Genomic DNA, 24,309 nt, shown 5'->3' on the forward strand with positions numbered 1-24,309 from the left:
AACGGGGCTGATCATGGAGGTGTGGCAGAAGCCCTTCTCTGCCCCTGCAGTTTCTAGGTCAGTGGCAAGGCAGTATAAGCCTGCTCCTGATGATCCAGCTTTTCTTTCTGCCCATCCTTCACCAGAAAGCTTGGTGGTTCAGGCTTCTTGTTCCAAGCAGTCAACTGGATCCTTCCCCGGAGGATAGAGACTCAAAAAGGTGTTCTCAGCAAGTATGGCTCTGAAGTCGACAAATGCCACATGTTTGCTTGGAAGGTACATTCATGCGCTAAAAATTCTGTCAAGCAAGTGGCTCCTAATTTGACTGAAGATGACCGTGTTAATTTTTGGGAAGTGCTATCAAACACTCAAGCGGCAGCCTGTCAGATTATTCAGTTGGGTCCAAACACGGTGGACTGGGTCGCAAGGTGGCTATCAGGAGGCATTCCTGGCCTAGGTCTTCAGGTTTCTCACCAAATGTACAGGCTACCTTGATGGATCTACCCTTTGATGGATCTATATTGTTTGGAACGGAGGTGAATTCTGCGCTGCAGCGCTTCAAGGACAGTAGGGCGACTGCAAGATCCTTGGGCCTGGAGTCCCAGCCCAGGGGCTATGGATACAAAAGGTATCGAGGCTTTGGGAAGGCTGCCTCCTTTCGAGGCCATCAGCAGCCACAGCAGCAGCAGCAGAATCCTCTGTACAGGTCGTACAGAGGAAAAGGTGGAGGCCATCTGCGGGGAGCCTCTCGTCAGAAGCCTTCCTCCTCCTCCCCTGCCCCACCACCGGTACCACGGAAAAGCAGCTCTAGATCCCCCTTCTGGAGAATGCTGGTCCTGTAGGGGGATGGGTGTCCCATTTTCTACAAGATTGGAAATAGGTTACTTCGGACCATTGGGTTTTGAATCTTGTAGAAAATGGGTACACCCTACCTTTTCAAGAGTTTCCAACTGCTTACCCTCCTCGCCAGGGCTGGTGTTCAGAGGACCATTTGCTGCTTTAGCAGCAGGAGGTTCTTGCCTTGCTGCAGAAAGGTATGATAAAGGTGGTTTTGGAGCAGGAAGGGGGTGAGGGATGCTACTCCAGTTATTTCCTGATCCCCAAGAAGAACGGCCCATTGAGACCGATCCTGGACCTCAAGGTTTTGAATTTTTACCTCAGGCAGGAAAAGTTCAAGATGTTGACTCAGCTCAGGTTCTTTTGGCACTGCAGCAGGAAGACTGGATGGTGTCGATCGACATGCAGGATGCGCATTTCCACATCCCTATTCTGAAATCGCATCAGAAGTATCTCCAGTTTACGGTAGGGTCTCAACATTACCAGTTTGCGGTCCTTCCCTTTGGTCTCACTTCCGCACCATGGGTCTTCGCAAAGGTGATGGCGGTGGTGGCAGCACATCTCAGAAGGTCAGGGATTCCGGTTTTCCCCTATCTGGACGACTGGCTGCTCAAAGCAAAGTCGCCAGAGATGGTGGTGTGTCATTTGCAAGTAACAACGTGACTGTTGTTCAACTTGGGTTTATCGATAAATGTACCCAAATCTCACCTGGTGCCCTCTCAGCGCAGCCTGTTCATAGGGGCAGTACTGGACACTACTGTGTGTCGAGCTTTCCCGTCACAGCAGAAGATTCTCGACATTCAGGAAATGATTCCTTTGTTTCACGATGGAGCAGTTGTTCCAGTCCTGACGGTCCTCTACCTGCTCGGTCTGTTCGCTTCCTGCATACTGTTGGTTAACCATGCACGCTGGCACATGAGGGCACTCCAGTGGTGCCTCCGCAGGCAGTGGTATCAGCACTATGGAGATCTCGGACAAAGGTCAGAATCTCCAGAGACACTATAGTGGAGCTGTCTTGGTTGAGTGTGCCAGGCAAATTGTCTTAAGGAAAGCCTTTTCAACCTCCGCCAACGGTGGCCACTGTAATCACGGATACCTCCACTCTAGTGTGGCGTGCTCATCTGGGGGATCTGGAGATCAAGGGTTTTTAGTATACAGAGAAAAGGTTGCATCACATCAATCTTCATCAATATTCTGACGGCCAACCGTACACCTGGGAAGGCCGGAGGTGGAGTTGCAGCTATAATCTTGAAATCCCTTCAGGTCAGGCAACTGCCTTCTTTGATCCTTCCGGACACTGAGAACTTGGTGATTAATCTCGACACTGAAAGTGGGTCCCTCATTCTGGTCCTGATTTACCGACCCCCCCAATACATGGCCAAATATCCATCCATTCTGGCAGAGCAGCTGGCTTCATATGTAGTCAGCTACTCTAAAATCATCCTTATTGGGGACCTAAATTACTGGTTTGATAGCATAGGCACAGATACTCAAGCTGCTGAATTGATAGATTTGCTAACAGACCTGAATCTAAATCAGCACATCCATGTACCCACTCACCAGAAAGGTCACAGCTTGGACCAGATATGGACGCATAATCTATCTTTATCCAATCCAGTCATCAGCCCATGTATCTGGTCGGATCATTTCATCATCTATTTCACACTAGAAGTAGGCGGAAATGTCAAACCCAAGCCATGCAAGAGCAAAGAATTCCGCAAATGGAAATCTATGGACCTTCCGGGATTTATTGACATTTTAAACAAAACCGTACCACCACCGTACGATGATCTGGACACTAGCGAGAGAGCGCTGTCTAACTGGTTACTTAACGCAGCTGACCTCTCAGCCCCCTTAGTACGGGTCCCTAATGTTAGAGGAAATGAAGCACACAAATGGTTCTCCCAAGAACTGAAAGATCTTAAACTGGGAGTTCGACAGAAGGAACGGAAATGGAGACAAAGCTACTCCCCTCAAGCCAGGACAGTGTTCTGTACCGCAAGAAAGGAGTTCCAAAAAATCTTGCTCCAACATAAATCTGACTATTTTTCTCAAAAAATTTTAAATTCCTCAAATAAAACTAAAGATATTTTTAACATAGTCAACGAGCTCTGTGACGATGATAGGACAGCCCCATCAATAGCCCCTACCCAGAAGTTGTGTGACTCTCTGAATGATTTTTTCAGAGAGAAAATTGTAAATATAAAACGCAACATTGCTAGCTCTCCTAAATCGTCTCCTTTAGATGATATTTTTAATAACCCCACTACATTAGACACCCTTCCTGCTATAGATGCTAAAACTTTTTCAACTCTCCTGGCACGGGTTAAGTCTGGATCACCCGATGACATCTGCCCACCCCACATTTTTACAGAGATTGGGCACTCTATCCCTCACGGGATCCTCTCTCTGCTTAACGACTCACTTAACCAGGGAAAGGTACCGGCAGGATTTAAGCATGCTCTATTGATTCCCCTGATCAAAAAACCCAGTCTTGATTCTCACGATCCATCTAATTACCGCCCGATATCCCTGCTGCCATTCCTATCAAAAATCCTGGAGGCACACGTTGCTAGCTGCCTTTCTAGCTTCGTTGAAACCACTGGATATCTGGAGCATAACCAAGCTGGGTTTCGACCAGGGCATTCAACCGAGATGGTGACACTGGCGGTCCAGAATGTACTAAGAAGCAATGCAGATAGGGACATTCACCAAGCATTGGTACTTCTCGACCTATCGGCCGCATTCGACACGGTCGACCACACCATCTTGGTCGACCGTGTCGAACAGGCTGGCCTGAGAGGCTCGGCACTTAGATGGCTGAAGTCATTTATCTCGGAGCGTACCCAGGCAGTGAGATTGGGAACTTTTACAGCGCCCAAAATCAAAAATGAATGTGGAGTCCCCCAGGGCTCGTCCCTGTCCCCACTTTTGTTTAATTTGTACTTACGACCCTTGTTATTTTCATTAAAAAAGTTTAGCGCCTTAATTTTTAACTATGCAGATGATCTGCAACTGATCTTCTGTCTGGACTCCCCTGGCGCTGCCACCGAATTTCGGGAGGTCATGGTTCACATTCAGAGATGGATGGGCCTAAATCATCTGAAACTCAACCCAGGCAAAACTGAACTGATTTTGCCTGGGAAGAGTGAACTGCATTGGGGACCACACTTCTGGCCTCCAGAAATGGGAGATCCTCCAGCTAAATCCCAAACAGTTAAGAGCTTAGGTATCACTTTTAATGAAGATCTTTCGCTCAAAAGCCAGGTAGGGACTGTGGTATCTGCAAGTTTCTTCCAACTTCGCAAGATTAAGAAGATCGCCCACCTTTTAATCCACCCTGCTCTGATTCAGGTCATCATTGCTCTTGTGCTGTCCCGTTTGGATTATTCCAATAGTTTATATCTGGGCCTACCGGCGGGGCAGCTCAAGAGACTCCAACTGGTTCAGAACCAAGCGGCCAGGTTGATCTGTAAAATTCCTAAGTGGCAGTCTATTAGACCTGGACTGGCCAGTCTCCACTGGCTGCCTGTAGCGCAGAGAGCAGCATTTAAAGCGGGATGCATTATCTTCAGGGCTCTACAAGGTAAGGGCCCTGGATTCATTAGCTGCCTGCTGGTCAGTTACACTCCCTCCCGTGCTCTCCGTTCTGGCCAAAAGAATTTGTTAGTCGTGCCCCGGATCAGGAAACAACGCCAGGGAGGAGGATCTTTCCACTTCCTAGCTTCCTCCCTGTGGAACTCCTTGCCACTGCCACTAAGACTCCACGAAGATCTGTTAGCCTTTAGACAGGCTTTTAAGACTTGGCTCTTTAAGCAAGCTTATCCTTAGTTAAATTTTCTTTCTTTCTGTCACATGTTATGTTTTGCTAGTCTTCCACAGCGCCATGAAGCCTACGGGCGTACGTGCGCTTAATAAATTTAATTTAACATAACATAACATAACATAGAATTGCGGGCAAAACTTTCGTAGTCTATCACATCTCCCGGATGTGGAGGTTCCCTCGGTTGGACCTGTTTGTCACTCAGGAGAAAGCGTCATTCTGCAGTCTTCAGTATCCAATTCAGGGATCGTTGGGGGGGCGCATTTCAATTGGATTGGAGCTCGCAACTCCTTTACATGTTTCCTCCCATACCCTTGATTACTTGAGTTCTGCGGAAGATTCGCAAAGACTGTGCCCAAGTCATATTGATCGCTACGGATTGGCCAAGAAGGGTTTGGTACACAGATCTTCTACACCTCTCACTGCACCCTCCACTCCATCTCTCTCTCAGGGCAGACCTCCTCTAGCAGTTGCCAGGGCTGGTTCTACACCCCCACCTCCAGAGCCTGCACCTTCATGCCTGGAGATTGAACGGGGCAACCTGAGTTCTTTCTCTCTCCCACCGGATGTAGTGGATGTTATTTTATTATCCAGGTGACACTCCACCAAATCTATTTATTCTTCTACGTGGTCCAAGTTTGTGAAATGGTGTGGAGAGAGGTCCATTGATCCTGCAAAGGCCCATTTATCTGATGTACTTGGCTTTTCACTTTCCTTGGCTTAGCAAGTTTGTGCTGTGGCTACGGTAAAGGGTTACTTGTCGGCCTTGTCGGTTTTGCTCTGTTTGCTGGACCAGCCATCTTTAATTGTCCCCCATTGTTTTTTTTTTTTTTTTTTTTTTTAAACCGTTTATTACAAAATTAAAAAAATATACAAAGATGGGCCTACAACCTTCAGGCCGGCCGCTAGCAAACAGAAGGAGCATATGGTACAAACAATAGCGCGCATGCTGCGGCAAAGGGAAATGCACAGGAGTTAGCAGCGTTGATAGCCACACCATCCGGACCCCATATAACGGTTTCTTTTTGATATAAATAACAACAGGAAACAAATCCACAAGGCAACCCACAATCGGAAACAGCAACATGTGCTCCCCTAGAAGGGGGACCCTACCAATCCATAGGAGTATCAAGGGGGGGAAAAGGTCAGGACAGGGACTAGGTGGACTCAGTGCCCGGTACCGGGGCGATAAACCGGCTAAGGGGACGGGGCCGGAGACGGATCGGGCAATAACGGCGGGGTACAGATTCCCCCACGGTAGGCGTTCCAGGGGCCCCATACTTTCACCCATGTCCCAGGCTTACCTCTCGCAACATACACCACCTTTTCCCGAAACATGCACCAGTCCATGTTGTCCTTCCAGGCCGAGACGGTCGGCGACCTCTGGGAACCCCACAGTTGGGCAATGTCGCGTTTGGCCACCATATATCCCAGAGTCACCCACCACGTCTGTGGCGCCGAGTAGTCGGTTGGTTCCCACACATTCAGAAGGCATCTCCTCGCTTCAGGCAGCAGCGACACACGCGTAACCACCCGCAGGACCTCATGCACACCACGCCAGAATCGCTCCACCTCCGGGCAGTCCCACAAAATATGAAGAAAGGTCCCCAAAGAACCACACCCACGCTTACACAGCCCGTCCACAGCATAGCCCATACGCAATAGCCTTGGCCCCGTGACGTAGACCCTATGGAGTATCTTGAGCTGGACGAAGCGAAGGCGGGCCGGTATGGCCACCTCTTTCGGGGAGGCCACCGCAGAGACCCAGTCCTCGTCGTCCAGCTCCAATCCATCGGCAACCCATGCCTCACGAAGGCTAGTTAGCAATCCCGCGCGGTCATTAATACGTTTTTTATAGATTAGTGAAATCGTGCTTTCCGGTACATGTCCATCTAGCACTCTGTCCTCCAGAGGGGAATACTCCGGGATGGAGGCAACATCCGGGAAGACGGAGCCTAGCGCATGACGGATCTGCATATACCGAAAGTACTCCCTGTCCTGCAACTGGAATTCCGTCTGCAGCATCTCGAATGTTTTGAATCCCCCCCTAGTCCAGAGATCACCCACCCTGCTGATGCCTATCATGTCCCACCTCTCGAAGCCCTTCGAGGTCCACAGGGTGCCCAACTGCTCAGATGCGTATAGTGGCGACGTCCGGGTCAAACGATCTTTCCACCCCATCGCTACATTAGCCGCGTGCCACACTCGTACCATGACACGCGTGGGGCCCGTCAGACGTGCGTCGAGCGAGCTGGAGTAAAGCGCTCGGTTATAATCACCACCCGGCAGTAACATCTTATCCATTTCAAAGGCCGGGTTTAGAGCGGGCCCGTACATGCCGTGATTAATCGCAGCCAGCTGGGAGGCCCAATAATACCGTTTGATATCCGGGAGGGCAATCCCCCCGTCATACCACGGGAGCGTCAGCTTCGCCAGGGCGATACGCGGTCTCCCCTCCCAGAACAGGCGGCGCTGCAAACTCTCCACTTCGCGGAAGTAGCGCGCCGGGACGACGTCCATTGTGTTCTGCAGAGCGTACAGGAAACGCGGCAGCGACATCATCTTAAACAATGCCGCCCGGCCGAGCGGCGAGAGCGGCAAGCGCCTCCAACGTGCGACATCCTCCTTCAGGCGCTGGAGGGGGGGAAGCAAGTTCTGACTATATCGGGCCTCCGCATCCAGGGTAATGAAGACACCCAGGTACCGAAATCCCTGCGGGGCGATCTGGATGGGACAGCCCCGCGGAAGGATAGGATCCTCCCCAGAGAGAACATAGACGCACGATTTAGCCCAGTTGATGACAAGGCCGGAGTTAAGACCAAATGAATGCAATACATCAACCAGTACTATCAGTGATTTACGTGGGGAAGCCAGGTACAGGAGAATATCGTCAGCGTATAGAGATACGCGGTCCTCATACTCGGGGGTCCAGCGGAGACCACGAATAGAAGGTTCCCACCGCAGCCACTCCGCCAGGGGCTCCAAGGCGAGCGCGAAAAGGAGCGGCGATAACGGGCAGCCCTGCCGCGTGCCTCTGCCCAGCTCGAACGGAGCCGATACTCTACCGTTCATGACCACCTGTGCCAGCGGGCCAGAGTACAACAATTTAACCCAACTGATAAACCCAGGGCCAAACCCAAATTTCGCGAGCGTCGCCCAAATATATGGCCATTCCAGTGTGTCAAACGCCATAGTGGCGTCCAAGGACGCCAAGATGGCCGGCTCCCGTATGTACGGGACACGTGCGAGCACCCCATGCAAACGCCGCAGGTTAAGCGCTGTGTTGCGATGGGGGATGAAGCCGGACTGATCCTGGTGAATCAAGTCACACACTACGCCGACCAGCCGATTGGCCAACACTTTGGCAAGAATTTTGGGCTCCGCATTCAATAACGAAATGGGCCGATAGGATGTAACTCGGTCCCGCGGCCTCCCCTCCTTGTGGATAACCACAATTGTAGCCAGACGCTGGTCTAGCGGGAGGGAACCCGTCGAGTGGGCCGCAAGGAACATAGCACGGAGATGTGGTGCCAGCGTATCCGGTCGCAGTTTATACAACTCGATGGGAAGACCATTAGGACCCATGGCCTTGCCGGAAGCGACCGAGCGTATGGCGAGGGCAATTTCTTCAGAAGTTGGAGCGGCGTCCAACGACACTCTGTCCTCCTCCGAAAGGGAAGGCAGCGCGATATCTCTGAGCAGGGCATGGGAATCCTCTTCAGAGCGGGAGGACACCGGGGAATACACCCCACGGAAATAGTCTGCAAAGCAAGAAACAATTTCTTCCGGTTCAGTGACACACACACCATTCTGTTTCTCAATCAAAGGGACAACTCGACTCGCTCTCTCCTTTTTGTCCAGCCACGCAATCAATTTACCAGCCTTATCACCCACATCGTACAGTCTCCCCTGTTGCTCTCTACTGAGGCCCCTGGCCGCCTCCGTGACGAGGGCCTTATAGGCCGCTTGCTTGAGTCGGAGAACATGTAATTTATCATCCGTCACCCCATATTCTAGATCACCCTCCAACTCGGTTATCTCAGCTTCAACACGGGTCACCTCCTCCTGCTCGCGCCTCCGGGAGTGGGAAATAAGGGACAGGGCCTCTCCCCGGAGTACCGTTTTGAACGCCTCCCACAGTGAGACCGCCGACGACACAGACCCCACATTCTCGTCAAAGTAGCGCTTAAGGGATTTAACCAGCTCCGCGCGAATGGTGGGGTCACGCAGGTACCAGGGATTAATCGGGGCCACCCTACCCTCTCCTCTCGGAAGAATATCAAAGCGCAACAAGAGCGGGGAGTGGTCCGAGATACCCCGTGCCAAATGGCTCACCTCTCCCACCCTCCCCACATGAGCTGCCGGAACCAGGACATAATCTAGCCGTGAGAGACTACCATGAGCCCCGGAATGGAAGGTGTACTGTAGCTGCGTGGGATGTTTCAAACGCCAACAATCCACCAGCCCCAAGGTATCCAAGAGGCCAGGCAACCACGCCTGGGCCCGGGGGAGATCCCTAGGGGGGTGACGGTCCACCGTTCCGGAAACCACAGCATTAAAATCCCCCCCACCACTAGAATCCCCTCCGGAAGGCCAAGGAGGAGGCGCCCCAGGTCCACAAAGGTGGTCGTCTGCAGCCCCGGCGGGACATATACTGACACAAAAACGACCACTCTGCCCTCCATTCTGCCCACCAAAACCGTGTAACGTCCCCTGTCGTCATGGAGCACCTCATCAATCTCCAACGGGAGCGAGTTCTTAACCATAATGCCCACACCCCTTGAACCAGACGTGAAGCCCGAATGGGCCACAAGGCGGTAGCCCCGTCGATTCATAGCACGAAAGGAGTTGCCAATGAGGTGTGTCTCCTGCAGAAAAACTATATCGGGCGAAATTAGCTTCAAGAACTGCAGGACCACACCTCGTTTTATCCTGTCCCCCAGTCCATTAACATTCCAGGACAACAAACTCAGTCCCCTACCCCCCATCATAAACAGAAGCCATCACTCGTCCCCCAGAGAGCACTTTAGAGATGACACAATGATACATTTGCCTTGTGGTGTAAACGAACAACACCCCACCCCAACCCACCCGCCCCAACAAAACTCCCCCCTCCCTGCACCCCTGCATGAGCCCGGACAGCCCCCCCAACTTGCAGTGTGCCTGTCGCCCCTATATAATGAAACTAGCTAGACCCCCTAGAGGAGGAAAGAGTACCCCTTCCAGACCCCACCCAACCTCCATGGGAGAGGAAAGAACAAAGACAGAAGCTTGGTCGAAAGTGGCATCATAGTCGTCCAGAGTGAGGACCAATATCAACCCCTCAGTCCCGATCCAGTGGGCCGTCTCCTCCCGCCGCCCCCCCCCGCCATCTCGATCACGATCCCCAGACAGAGTATCCAGCCAGTCCCCGGCCGCTTCGGGACGATCAAAAAAGTGCGTGCGACCATCCACCTCCACTCGCAGCTTGGCCGGGAAGAGCATGGCATATTTTAGGTTCATGTCCCGAAGTCGGCGCTTGACGCCCAGGAAGCTAAGTCTCTGCTTTTGGACCGCTTGGGTAAAATCAGGGTAAAAGTTCACCTCCATATTTTCCAGCTTAATCGGCCCTTGCAGTCTGGAGGCTTGCAAGATCGCGTCCCTGTCCCGAAAGTTAAAAATCCGGGCAATGAGAGGTCGCGGAGGGGCTCCGACCTTCGGCCTTCCCCCGGGAACCCTGTGGGCCCTCTCCACGGCAAAAAATTTACTCAGTCCCCGAGGCTGGAGATGGGTAGCGATCAGGTCTTCCACAAATAGATCCGCCGCCGCTTCCTCCCGTCCCTCGGGTACCCCGATGATGCGGATGTTGTTCCTCCGGGCCCGACTCTCGGAATCCTCAAGGCGCCGATCCATAAGTGCACTCGCCTGACGAAGTCGGCGCACCTCCGTTTGTAGGGCCGCCACCTCAGTCGTGAGGCCCGATGCGGTTTGGGCCAAAGAATCAACCCGGTATTTGGTCTTAGAGAGATCAGCCCTCACCAGGCCAACATCCACGAGGACCGCGTCAATCTTATGTGCCAGGGTATCGAACCGCTGGCCCACCGAGGCCTTCATCTCGGCAATGGAGCCCATGACGTCTTGCAGAGTCAGATCCGTGGGCAAGTCCGGGGCATCAGAAGGGCCCTCAGAGGACTTGTGTGGTCCGCCAGGAGATCCCCTCTGGAGGGTATAGCGGTCCATGATGTTGGCCTGGTGTACGGCGCCACGCCGGGTCGACTTGGTCTTTGAGCGATCTCCATCTTGTTTCGTGGCCATCGCCACAGTTCTCACACTCGCACCAGCGACGCCGTAGAGGGCAGGCAATCGGGGCCATGAGCTCCGGGGGGGCCACCCCAGATCGGCGGGGTGGGTCACAGCCGGCAGGCAGGCAGGGTCCCCCAGCGAGGCCACACCAACGCAAAGAGCTCCGCGATCTCACTCGCAGAGAAGGCGAGGGGGTGCGAAAGTGAAAGCGAAAGTGCGGGGTACGCGACCCGCCAGGCCCAGCCCGCCGTTGTTGTTCACTTTGCCACCAGGTCACCCCCCAGCGCAAATCCGGGGTCCGGCGAGGAGAAGGCCGCAAACTTCAATCGGTGCTCACTCCGGCACCCAAGGTCCGATTTGAGAACGAGAAACGGGTACCACCTCAGCTCAGGCTCACCAACACAGTCCCCTCAACCGAGGCAGGATGAATACAGGATAAATGTAGGAGGTTGCGGAGGTCCTCGGGAGCCTCGCACCTACGCGGCCATCTTGGTTGCGCGCTAGGCTCCTCCTCTGTCCCCCATTGTTATGAGGTTCATTAAGGGCCTCACCAATAGGTTTCCTCCCACTCACTTCATTATGCCTCAGTGGGATTTGAATTTAGTACTTACTTTCCTGATGGGTCCTCCTTTTGAGCCTCTTCATAGTTGTCTGTTGAGGCTTCTTACTTGCAAGACTACCTCAGCCAGGAGGGTAAGTGAGCTTCAGGCTCATAGTTCTATACCTCAGTTTGTAACTATTCAAGCAGAAAATATGGTTCTTAGGACCAGGGCTGCTTTCCTGCCTAAGGTGGTCACTCCTTTCTATCTAGCGCACTCTATTACCTTACCTACCTTCTATCCTCACCCTTCCAAGGAGGAGGAGAGACTTCACCACCTGGACCATAGGAGGGCTGTCCGTTTCTACCTGGACAGTACCAGGGACCTAAGACTGGATGACCAGCTGTTTGTGGGCTATGTTGGAAGGATGAAGGGCAAAACTGTCCACAAGCGAACACTTTCCAGGTGGATCGTCTTGTGCATTAAGATCTGCTATGCCTTGGCAAAGAAGGAGCCACCTGAAGGTATTAGAGCTCATTCCACCAGAGCTAAGTCATCTTCTGCTTTGGCTAGAGGTGTCCCTATTGTAGACATCTGCAAGGCAGCAACTTGAGCCTCCCTCCACACCTTTGCAAAGCATTACTGCTTGAACTCGGATGTTAGGAAGGACAGCCATTTTGCACGGTCTGTGCTGCAAGAGTTAATGGTATAGGCGGGTGGACACCCTCCTCCGAGAGAGAAACAGTTTGGAGATTCAATTCAAAGGGTGAGGAATCCACAGGCAGATGTATCCATCAGAAGAACAAGTTACTTACCTTCTGTAATGCTTTTTCGGGTGGATACAGTACCTGCCTGTAGATTCCTCACTGACCCACCCGCCTCCCCATTGTCCACCTGCTTATACCAAAAAAACTCTGACTGTTTGACATTGTTATTTTTTATGTCATTTATATACCATACAGTTTATTGCTAGAAAATGCTTTGCTTTTTGGCTTTTCCTTTTTATGTATATAAATATATATATATATACTGTATATATTTGTGTATATATTTTGTATACTGTGTATACTTGTATTATGATGTCGGTGTGGCAGTTCACCTTGAGGGCACGGAAGAAATTGGGTAGAACTGACGTCAGCACGCCGACGAGGTCTTCTTATGGCTCCGATGACGTCATACAGAGTTTCGAGCGGAGCTGTGCTATTGTGACGTCCTCGTCAATGTGGGAGAGCTAAGAAACACTTTTCCATGGAATGCTGGCGCATGGGTAATTCAAATGGTGAGGAATCCAGAGGCAGATACTGTATCCTCCAGAAAAAGCGTTACCGAAGGTAAGTAATTTCTTCATTATACATTAAACATCGGTGATCATTTACTTCATCTTGCTTCATGAGAGAGGTTTTGGTAAACCTATTGCTCCTATTAGAGAGCTATGGCATCCATGAGTACCTCTCTTTGCCATGGATATAGAAGTTTGGCTCAGTGTTGTACCAGAATATTATTGTCAGAATATATCTGTGTCCTAACTATAGTCTACAAAATATCATCTCATTGGTGTTCATCATAGAACATTTGTAGTTTCCGGTGTTATTTCAATTAATTTCACAAGTGGTCTACTTTGAAGCATAGCAATATTTAGTTTACTTTGATTTTACTGTCATGTCATAATTCTTTAGATTTAATTGTAATAGCATTTCTCCTTCTTGCTTGTGATATGTTTAGGACCTATTCTTATAGCCTTGGTCACCTCTAGATGAATATTTAAGACTTACCTTTAGAACAAGATGCATCACAAAATTTAAATTGTAAGTCGTGAGGTCATTTAATAAAATAGGATTCCTAAATCTATATTTTAAATGATCATATTAATTTTATTTTAGGTGGTTAATGCCTTGTTGTGGTATTTTGTCTGGTTCTTTACTTTCTGTGGCCTTTCATTATTTTACTTGTGTGAACTGTTGTTGATGTAGTTGTTATTTGACAAAGTATTTAAAGCAAACAATATTTTAAAGAAAGAAAAAAGAGTTTTTTTTAAAAAAAACTAACGGTTTTAAAAATAGTTTGAATACAATGAAAGGAACTGTCTGCGATTTTTGTGAATAAGTTGACAAGCCACAAGGTGTTAGTTGTTGGAGCCAATTATTTTGATGGGATCCAAGGAGACATAATTATCCAAATCATGAGCAATGGTATATATAAAACTAGATACTATTTTTAAGTAGCATGGACATGGGACATCCTGGTAATGTATTCTATAAGTCTCGCCTATTTCTCCCACCTGCATTCTTATTCTGAATGAAAGATTAACTCAACTAGGGTCTGCTTGGGGTGCCACTAAATAACAGTATTTATGCAGACAGACACCATTGTCAATTACCAGTCCACTTCAGCTTTCCATTACATTAGCCAGTCACTCACCAAAACCCACATACCTCTGCACACTCACTCACTCTATTATTGACCTGTGCGTTGTGCCTTTCACACTTCATCAATAACATTAAGGGTGTCAAAATAACATAATATAAATAATATAAGTGCTTACTATTCATATTGTTAACAATATCAACCCCTGAAAAATCTATCCTTGACCTGCTTGAACTTTTCAGCTCCTTGTATGGCTGCAAAAACAACTGGATCAAATCGAATATGATGGCAATTTCGAAGATGATATATAGAAAATGGCCGCTACAGTGAGGCCCGAAACAATTATCACTTGCCATAAAAATGTAAACACTGTAGAGTCATCTATGAAAATAAATGTTGATGAACTTTTAAAGGCTGAAGCCTGACTTTGAATGTTGGCTTACAGTGAATTTCCACTATAGGAAAAAATAATACAGTAAAGATCAATGTCTTGTAGATGAAGATTTATGTGTAAGAAAATATGTGTGTTTTGGGGAATAACAATCTCTAATTTGAATTGGAAAACATGATGATTATCTTCATTTGGCATCCTAAAAATTATTCACTGATTTCAATAAACAAACAGCAGATTTCCTTTGAAAAAGCTGCATTTGATTTTCTACACATAAGGGAGTATCATTATGCTGTTGCTCTACTTCAATCTTGCCTCTGTTTGAAACCTAATACGCACAAACCTCCACAAAGGGTTTATATTGAAAAACAAACAATAACTATGAATAATTAATGTGAATGTAGAGCATGAGCTTTGCCAAGCACGTCTTCAAAACAAGTATGGAAAAAATGCGTTGACTACTTCCAACTAACATTTTCTCCTATCCTGGACATGCTATCATTCTTTCACAAAATCAATCTCTTTCTTTGGAATCCTGGATAAAGCACAATATAATCTTTATCAAAAGAATAATGCCTCAAATCCAATAATTCATTTCTTTTTATGAGCTGAAAACTGTGGTTACCAAAAGAATGTAATATGGAACTATTTACATCTATGCCATCCTTAATAAAGAATATTGGCTTTCTTCAACTCCCAACATTGATACTCGAATTTCTAAACTGCATCAGAATCTCATTAATGATAACAACCACCCACGGCTTGAAAATAAAATTAAAAGTGATTGAGAATTTGAACTGAACGTTAATGTATAGGAAAGTCACTAGTTTAAATATTTGAACAATATTCCAAACATGAGACCTAATCTGCTGACGCTTGGAACTCAACACATACACTGGGATTTTATATAAGATGGAGAAAGTTGGTCTTGTGGAATGTGGGAATTACTGTAAGTGCCACGAACAACACTGAGTACATTTACCTGTTCACACAATGCCCTGTCATTACAACCAGGAGCCGTATTACAGAAAGATCCTAAGGGTGCAACGGGCAAGTGCGCCTGCTTTGTGCACCCCAGGGTACTTTGATATCACAGAAGGGGCCGCAGATGCTTGTGTGGCCCGATCTGTAATATTGATAGCACTATCTCAAAAGGGTGTTCTCTTATTTGCAAGACCCCATGCAAATGAGGGAATCTCTTTGCCTATGTACCCGCGTCTTTTTATGGACACTGACACAAAGGCAAAGATGCTGTCAGGAAGGGCACTGAAAGAAGGTGCACTCAGTGCACCCCTGATGGCAGCTCTCAGGAGGGGGGAAGAGGGTTCAATGGACCCCCCCAGACATCCCCTTGATGGCGAGTACAGTCACTCACTGCACCCGCCTGCAAGGGGATCTCTCCCCTTTTGAAAGTGCAGGGAGGATCCCATCTGCACTGTGAAACACAGAGCAGCTTTGAAGCAGCCACTCAGTATTTCACTTGAATGCGCCGTTCCCAGGGCAGTGCAGGTATGTGGCAGCCCTGAGGGCAGTGCATTCAACATAATATGGTGCATTTTTTCTAGTTGTTTCATGACACCCCTTCAAACAGGCGTGCCATGCGCAAACAGAGAAAGTGCCCCGTTATCATAATAAACCCCTGGTGGGGAAAAATCAGGACTGCTATAAACAAGATCTAAATAAAAATAAAAAACTAATCACAAAATTGTTTTTGTCATGTGTAGAACAGTATCCCTTGTTGTCATGGTCCCCACACATTTTTCCACTGGTGCTGATATTTTGCAACTGATGTGCACGGGGTCCCTGTTAATCAGGCCCCAGTGCCAGTGCTCTTTCCCTTAAAACAAAGTAAAATGATCTAATTGTATTACAATTGGCATACACTTTAGCAACCCTGTACGTAAATGGTATCCATAGTAACTAGGGCATGGGCACTAAAAAGAGTCCCTAAGGACTGCGGCATATATTATGCCACTGTAAGGGACCTCCATACAAATTGCATGCAGACTGCCTTTGCAGCCTGCGTCACAATGTACAAACCATGTGCGAAAACACGACAGGGCACAATCACTGTGTGCAATGCTAAAGTCACTACATATGATATAGATAAGTCACCCCTAAAGCAGGCCTTGGAGCCCTGAGGCAGGGTGAGTTATCTGGTATGTGATGATGTATCTGCATGAGCAGATATGCCCCTGTGATGTCTAGTTCTACTACTAGATATTGCAAGTGTACATGGAAGCTATCTTAAGGTATGTACTGGGCACTGGTCATTACAAATTCCCCAGCTACATAACAGCTTCACTGAAACCTATGGAGTTTGCCATCAAACAACTTATCTTAATAAATCCATACTGATTCCACTATTGGTTTAAATGTGATAGGCACCGACACAGCCCATTGGAGGAGCCTCCTGGACCCTTATAATCTTCTAGTGTCCTGGCTGACTGGACTCGTCCAGCTGCCACCACAGATGAGTTTCTGACCCCCTGTCTGAGGTCAGGAAACAATGCCTGCTCCGGAGAAGGTGTTATACCTCCTCCAGCCGGATGGCTAGTGAATCTGTATACCAAGGTCAGAGACTTGAGAGTGACCTCCGCTTTCTCCAGACCTGGAGAATGCCACCCCCTGCCGTGAGGCTCATTTGGCAAAGGACAGACGGTAAATTAGCTATGCAAGGAGGCGTGTTGCTTCTCCATGCTAGTCAAACCCTTATAGTGGGCTACCTGATGTGTTCCACGAAGGAAGGGTTCCACCATCTTGTTTTTGGTGGAATTGGGAACTCTGGGACAGGGTTATGCCTACTCCCCACAGAAAGTGGTCATATGGGGGCTTAGTGACCCAAGGGGTAGGTTATCCTTTGGCTACTACCCTTCACTCCCCTTAACGTCCCTAATTTTAGTATTTAGGTGGCGACCTGACACCAGAGATTCAGATTTGTCTACCTGAAGAAAGAAGAAGAAGGACAAAGTAGAGCCGAAAACATAAGAAGTGTGGACCAGTCCTTAACTTGGCACAAAACCCTGCCTGGCTGCTGCTCTCTCGACAATCACCAACGCCGATTTATCCCAAACAGTCAATCCAAACCCTTGGATGTCTGCCCAGCACTTCATCGAGCCAGCAACATCTCCCTTGTAGTGGAGGGGCCACTTTCTTGCACTAACAGGCACTGACCAAACATGCCCAGTACAGTTTTCTGTCGGCCAAGTGAGCAGCACCTCAGAAGAAGAACTTTGAGGCTCCAAGAGGTCAGCCCCATTCCCCAGAAAGTACTGAGCCACTAGACCCTCCAGAAACTCCCCTGCACCAATACCCGGGGTACTGTACCAGTTGCAAGGACCAAGGCTTGTTTCTGTTCACTCGGAACACCACCACCGTCAAAACCTACCTGCACATCTAGGCACTTCAAGAGAGGCCAGCTCCACACTGAGAGTGGCCTTGCTGTGTTTCTTTTCCCTCTTCTGCAGGTACAACAAGAACCATGAGAGCCTCTAACTCAGGACCCAAAGTAAACCGACATTGACTCTGTGCTCCTGAGACCCCCAAGAGCCAAGTGCCCTCCCCACCCCCTTGGGGTCTGACGGACTGGTCCCCCAGTCCCCATGTGTAGCCTTTTTCTTTGCAGAAACATTTCCCATTAACTTTAGCACATAATGTTCGAGGCTACCACCGCGTACAGCACCTCTGCACCCTGACAGCCCAGAAGAGGTAAACTGGAACTGCTGCTGTTTTCTTGAACCTTGGTTCTTACTTACCTTAAATCCAGAAGAACAGTCCTGCAAGTTGTCTGTAAGTGTACCTATGCAGTGAATGTTTCTCCCATAGGATAATATTGCCACATTCAAGGCTCATGCCTCAAATCTGACAGCTGTCATTTTCTACTGTTTTGACTGTAAAAATGTATAATGTCTAAAGTAATCACCTGATTCCGATGATCTTGGTGTCTAAAATTATATACAAATCTGTGTTGGTTTTCTAAATTAGTTTAGAGTTTCTTCTTGAGCGTGTCTCTCATTTATTGGCCTTGTTTGTACAGCAAATGCTTAACACTACCCTCTGATAAGCCTAAACTGCTCGCCCACACTTCCACAAGGAGAGAAATTGGGATTTATAACCAAAGCCTTTTAAGCCAAGAAGGGTAGTCTGGACTTTCTACATAGTGTACCTCATTTTGGTACACTAAATAAAAAGACAGCTTCCTGCAATATCACAAATTGACAGCTTCCAGAAAAAGTGTAAAAACTGTGGTTGGTTTGGGATATTATGTCAACAAAGAAAATAGTGCTGCAAACTGGAAATTCCACTATCGAATCTCATCCCTACACCGGTCTTCTCAGCATGGCAAATCTAGCTCAACTCTGCTCAAGCAAAAGCGTCAGTATGAGCTCTTCGTCATGATTTGGAAAAATGTGTAGCCCTATATGGCTTCCAAATTAGAACGCTAGTATTCTGCTTTAAATTTACAATGGTCAATGTCTGTGATGTCTTGCTTGATTTGTATCATTCTCTTTATGACCGTTTCCTCTGAAACATAAACATTATGGGTCAGTTCACAAAAGCAATAATGAGTAAAGTAGGTGGACTATAGAAGTACTTTTTTTTTTTACATATTCTTATATGCCTTTGTGAATGTGCCCCAAAACCTTCCACTTCCCATTAGAATAAGTGCAGAGTGGGAATAGTCCTTTCTATTTGTACTAATTATTTATGACTATTCCTGTGCTATTCACATTTTAGATGTTGTGGCACCAATTCACAAAGGCAAGTAAGGGAATCAGAGTACTAAATGAGTAATACTTTACATACTCCAAAAAGTAAACATTCTGCCAGTCTAGTTGTTGAACTGCATTTTAATTGTAAATTACGATTTTTGGTTGGTGTGACTAGGTTTGAAATATAATGATTGTATTGTACTGGGGGCCACTGTTTGCTTTTATGTTGAGCTTGTAAAATGGACCCTTAAATCAGGAATCACTTATTTATTTATTTGTTTTTAAAATTGTTCACTTTCCATTGTGGAGGCCAGATTATGTTAGAACCAATATTTGGTGAATTTCCCAGCTTTTAGGATTTTGTGGCCTTTGCATTCTTGCCTCTCCATCTTTCTCAAACTTAACTAATCTTTTTAATTTAGCGAGGGAATGCATAAAATGTGGAGGCGGTAGGCGAGTGAATAATAGAAAATAATAAAACAACAAGAGTGTGTCTTGCAACAAAGTGCTTAATGTATCATTTGAATGTTACGGGAGTATGTCAGCCAACGACATACTTTTGTGTGTGGTTGCCCATTAGCTAACTTTCAGCACATGTAAAGTAAATATATCTAGTAAAGCTGAAACTATTTGTGAATGGCATGCATGAGCAGAACACAACAACATCTCTTTGGTTTTGAGAGGCCGCCTTGTCTACTTGTGTGGACATTCAAGCAAGGAGATGTGGGTTTATGGTTTTCCGTCTGTTTTTTAAAACATCACTGTATACATTTCTTTATTTGTTGATTGACCAATTAATTTATTGACTGGGATGAGCATTTTGACCAGCAAAGTGTTACAGAGGAACAAGCTAAGTGTACAGAAGCCAGTATGAATATAGATGAGATCATATGGATAATACAGCATATATGATGGAAGGTAGGTGATAACAGTTACAAGGCAATATGCACATTTATCATTTGTACATATTTACATCAGATATTTCTTAGAAGGGCAACATAATGTGGTTAGTCATTATTGGTGAAGGAGGTCTTCTCTAAGAGCACTGAGACTAAAATTTACACTTACAACCTCTGAGAGTTGGGTTCATATTTGGAGGTCTAAATTCTAATTCAATGAACGAGGAATTAAAGAATTATCCAAACCTTTATCCCACTTGCAACCTGGAAACTCTGTCAGTTTGGTGGATTTTCTGCTGCATCAGGTATAGAATTTGGGATTTTGTCATGGATATTCCAAAGAGAGGAGCAGAAGGCTTCTGTAGGGAATATGGTGAGAACCCATGAAGTACCAACTTTGTCGTTCTCCTAAACCTCCCAAAGCTATTTTCACATCCAGGTTGTGAACCCTACCAATGTCCAAGAGTACCATACTTAGAAATAATAGGAGGAAAAAACAAATGTGCCTTGAATCTGCTACTCGCTCCCTTTGAAGAATTTGCAGGTATCGGGTGACTGTTAAACAGGTATAAACATGGAAATGCTCTATTTTGTAGATTATCATTCTGTAGATTGCCACATATAAACCGGCCAATTTTTGTGAAATCACTAAAAACAAGAAATTGAGCTAATGGTTTAGCCTAAAATGCATACATTTGACCATTTGATTCTGAATCAGGCCCCCTGAGAGTTGTAGGTATTATGATAAAAAGGTTGTAGGCATTGTTTTTGGGCCAATAGGCAAGGCTTAATTTAGGCTCTCCCTTCACATGGGCTAGCATACATACTTCGATTTCAGCAGGTTATTTTCCCCATCAATTGTTAGCGTGCACTCTTAGAGCTGTCTGCCATATCTGCAGTTTATTTACCCCACAGAGTCTTCCGCCATATAATAAAAAAAAACAGTGACCACCATTCCACTACATGATGTCAGCATAGCAAACCTGCTGCCAATTGCATTTTCACAGAGAACACTAAAGCTGTGTTTATTTTTTTTCAAATGTAAACAACGAATATATTAGTCATTCTGCAGGGTTCTCTCAGTACCTGTGGGATGTGTGGGTTGGGCATTTTGTTATTTTTGCTGGTAGAATAGCCCTGGCTTACACAATGTTGCTAGGCAGCAATAAAGATCTGGCAGACATGGTCGTTCCATACTCACTATTGTGGTCTTTTTGACACCGTTCTCATCAGTGTTCAAATTAATGAGAGGGTTTTACCTACTGGAAAACTGGTGGAGAAGGACGGTATTCTGCACTCTAAATAATCAGGGATGTGGCGAATGGAACACCCATAAATTGATAAGTTGATCTCCTACCATCAACATTTAAAAGAGTCTTGGAAAGCTGGTGGCATCTCCATCATTGTGAAGACCTGTGCAGGAAATGGAACACCCATGGATTTTTATCAGCTTCCCATTACCACCAACCTTAAAAAGAGTCCTGTAGACTCCTTCTTTGAGCCACAGACAAGCAGCCTCAAATAGATGGTATGCTGCAAAAAGCCAGCCTCTCTTTGCACATGGTTATTGTAAGAAATTGGGTTATTAGTTGAGAGGAGTGAAAGCCCCACTCTAATAATCAACACAATCCTTGTCAGGGTGAACCAGAAAAGTCACAAAATCAACCCATGCCTAACTCTATTGTAGCTTGGCACAAACGCAGTCAAATTAAACTTCGAGGCAATGCATAAAGTTCCGAACCAATTTAGAAAACAAGAGGGAAATTTTATAAATTAAATGAAAGCAAAATGACAACTATCCAATCAGTAAAACGAGTTATGAATTTGTAAAGTTTCAGGTGAAAAGAACAAAGCACCACTTGTGGTTATCTGGTCACGTTGGTCCAGGGTTAAATCACAAGTTTAGGCTGCCCACAGTGGAGTGAGGGTCGGATACAAGGACCAGGTTCATTAATCTGAAGAGTTACCTTCTCAAGTCCACACACAGAGCTGCTGTTCGCGTTGGCAGGGGCCACGAGGAGGTACTTGTCAGCGCGAGGAGCAGGCATCGTGCATGGTTGCTGTTCTGGTGCCAACAGGCAGTAGTCGCTGACACTTAGCGTTGGCGGTCAACATGGGCTGTCACTGTCAGTGCGAAGTGCTGGTCTTGTTGGAGCTTCATGTTGGCGATCATTAGAGATAGTTGTTGTTAGCACTGTCCCACTAGGGCTTCGCATTGGTGGTGGTCATGACGGTGGTTACTCGGCCTGAAGAGGCTGCTTTGCGGTAGCAAAGAGCCTAGAAATTTTTATCTTCAACTTGAGTTAAGAAGGAGTACACTCTGAAACCAGCCAAGAGTCCAGGACCTGGGGGTACTACTTGGAGATCAGGTCTCACTCCAGCAGAGGTTAGCAGTAGGGCTCAGGCATGTCTAGTAGGTGCTAGTTAGCTGGGCAGTTGCAGGGAGGCCTTTGAAAGCTTGTTGTGTCCCTGAAGCTCAAACAGGAGGTCAGCCGACTTATCCTTGAAGTCACTTCCGGGAACCTGGGTTCAAGGCAAGCACAACCAGCTCCGTCAAACAGCAGGGCAGGGCTTCATTTGGAATGGAATAAGTGACAGGGCCCTCGTCAGGAGGCCACTTCAGCTTGCTTCACCCATGGCCCCTGTCAGCGCTGCCAATAATAGTACCAATGCAACTACTAATCATCACACTCCTACAAGTGTAACAATCATACTATTCCACTCCCCCAAAGCTATAAGAATGGCTTGGGTGGCAGATATTTATCATTTTTATTGTATACTGAATTAATAACTGTTTTTGTGCTCATCCGTAAATTAGACAGACAGTGCCACCATGTTGCAGATTGTCATAACTGCCGGTCTTGAGAATTAAGTGCCGGTACTGAGAGCCCTAAAACCCCGGGTTCAAATTAAACACTGCAGCCAGTAAGCCCTTCTTCTCAGACTTCCACAGGGCCAGGAGTGATCTGGTAAAAGGTGTTCTAGGTGGAACTTTTACACCTGGTTCCAGTCTTTGTGTGGAGGAATTCCCTGGTCTACCTGCAAAACTGGTTCTGGTCAGTATTCCCCTCTCCTTGGTCCTGGCTCCAAATTGTATAGGGTGACAAAGGCAATGACCGGCCGGGTGTCAGGTTCCTTTGTGTGTGCTGCAGACAGGGCCCTTTAAGGTGCAATTAGGGCAAGGCACAGTTCCTCCACAGCCATCCAGTCAGGAAGACCCCCTCCACTCACAACTAGGCCTCCTTTGTTCCCATGTTTGAAAAGCATACACGATCCACAACAGGAGAGTCATTCAGAGTTGCGTGACCCTGTACACTGGCAGAAAGGTGCATTTGGTTTAAGCAGAAAAACAACAACTTTCTAAAAGTGGAATTCTCAGAATAGTATCTTAAAATCTAATGTTACCAATATAGAGGATTCTAAATTATGATTCATTTGAGTGGAAGAAACATTTCACTATCTGTTCCTAAACCAAGGTTATCACCTAAGTGTAATAAGGTAACGCAGTCTTAGTCCATGGGAGCGATAGCCTTACAACAGTGGAATACGACTTTAGGAGTTTTTCACTGATAGGAGATGTAAAACTTAAATATACATGTCCTATTTTTTAAAGGCAATGCACTATGAGCTTTTAGTGCCTACCTTAGGTCCTTAGGGATTTTAAGTATTAAAGAGGAAGGTTTAGGTCTGGCAAGAGATTTATTACGCCTGGTTGAAATGGCAGGTTAAAACTGCATAACAGGCTATAGTAGCAGCCCTGAGACATGTAAAAGACTATTTTAGTGGTTGGCACAAGGAGTGCTGCAGCCCATTGGTACCATTTACTTTAAAGTCCCTGGTCACTGGTAGTGCCATTTACTAGGTACTTACAAGTGAATTTATGTACCAATGAGGTGTAGCTCAATTTTAACATGTTTTCAAGGGAGAGTACAACACTTTACCACGGATTAGCAGGGACAAAGTACACATAGTCCTAAAAGTCAACAAAAACAGGCTAAGCAAAGTAAGCCAGAAATCTGGAGTGACCCAGCAGAAAGGGCCAGGTCCAACAGTTGCCACTTGCCTGAGTCAGGTTGTGACCATAAACATTTTTGCAACTATGGCAGCAGTCAGAAATATTTTAAACCAGACATGGGTTGGACGTTTAAAATACATGTTGTGAGATGTGGGTTGAAACATTCTGCCACAATGTAAAATGCACAATATCTGTCCACAGATGTATTTTACACTTTATTTTTTTTAATTTGTTTTTCAAAACCGTTCCTCTTAGAAAAATCCCAGCAATTCTGATAAGTTTAGTTTTGATGTTTCTTAACAGATTTGATATCTTTTTTCTCCTGTTTGAAGGAAGGATGGAGCAACATTTGGCAGACCGTGACATTTTTGCTATCGTGTTCCATTAAACAAAATAATTATTTGCTTAGTCCTATTGCTGACACAAATTCTGACCCTGTTTTGGCACATACTTTTCTGTAGTGCCACC

This window comes from Triturus cristatus, chromosome 2_1 (genome assembly GCF_964204655.1).
Source record: "Triturus cristatus chromosome 2_1, aTriCri1.1, whole genome shotgun sequence".
NCBI classification, from domain to species: domain Eukaryota; kingdom Metazoa; phylum Chordata; class Amphibia; order Caudata; family Salamandridae; genus Triturus; species Triturus cristatus.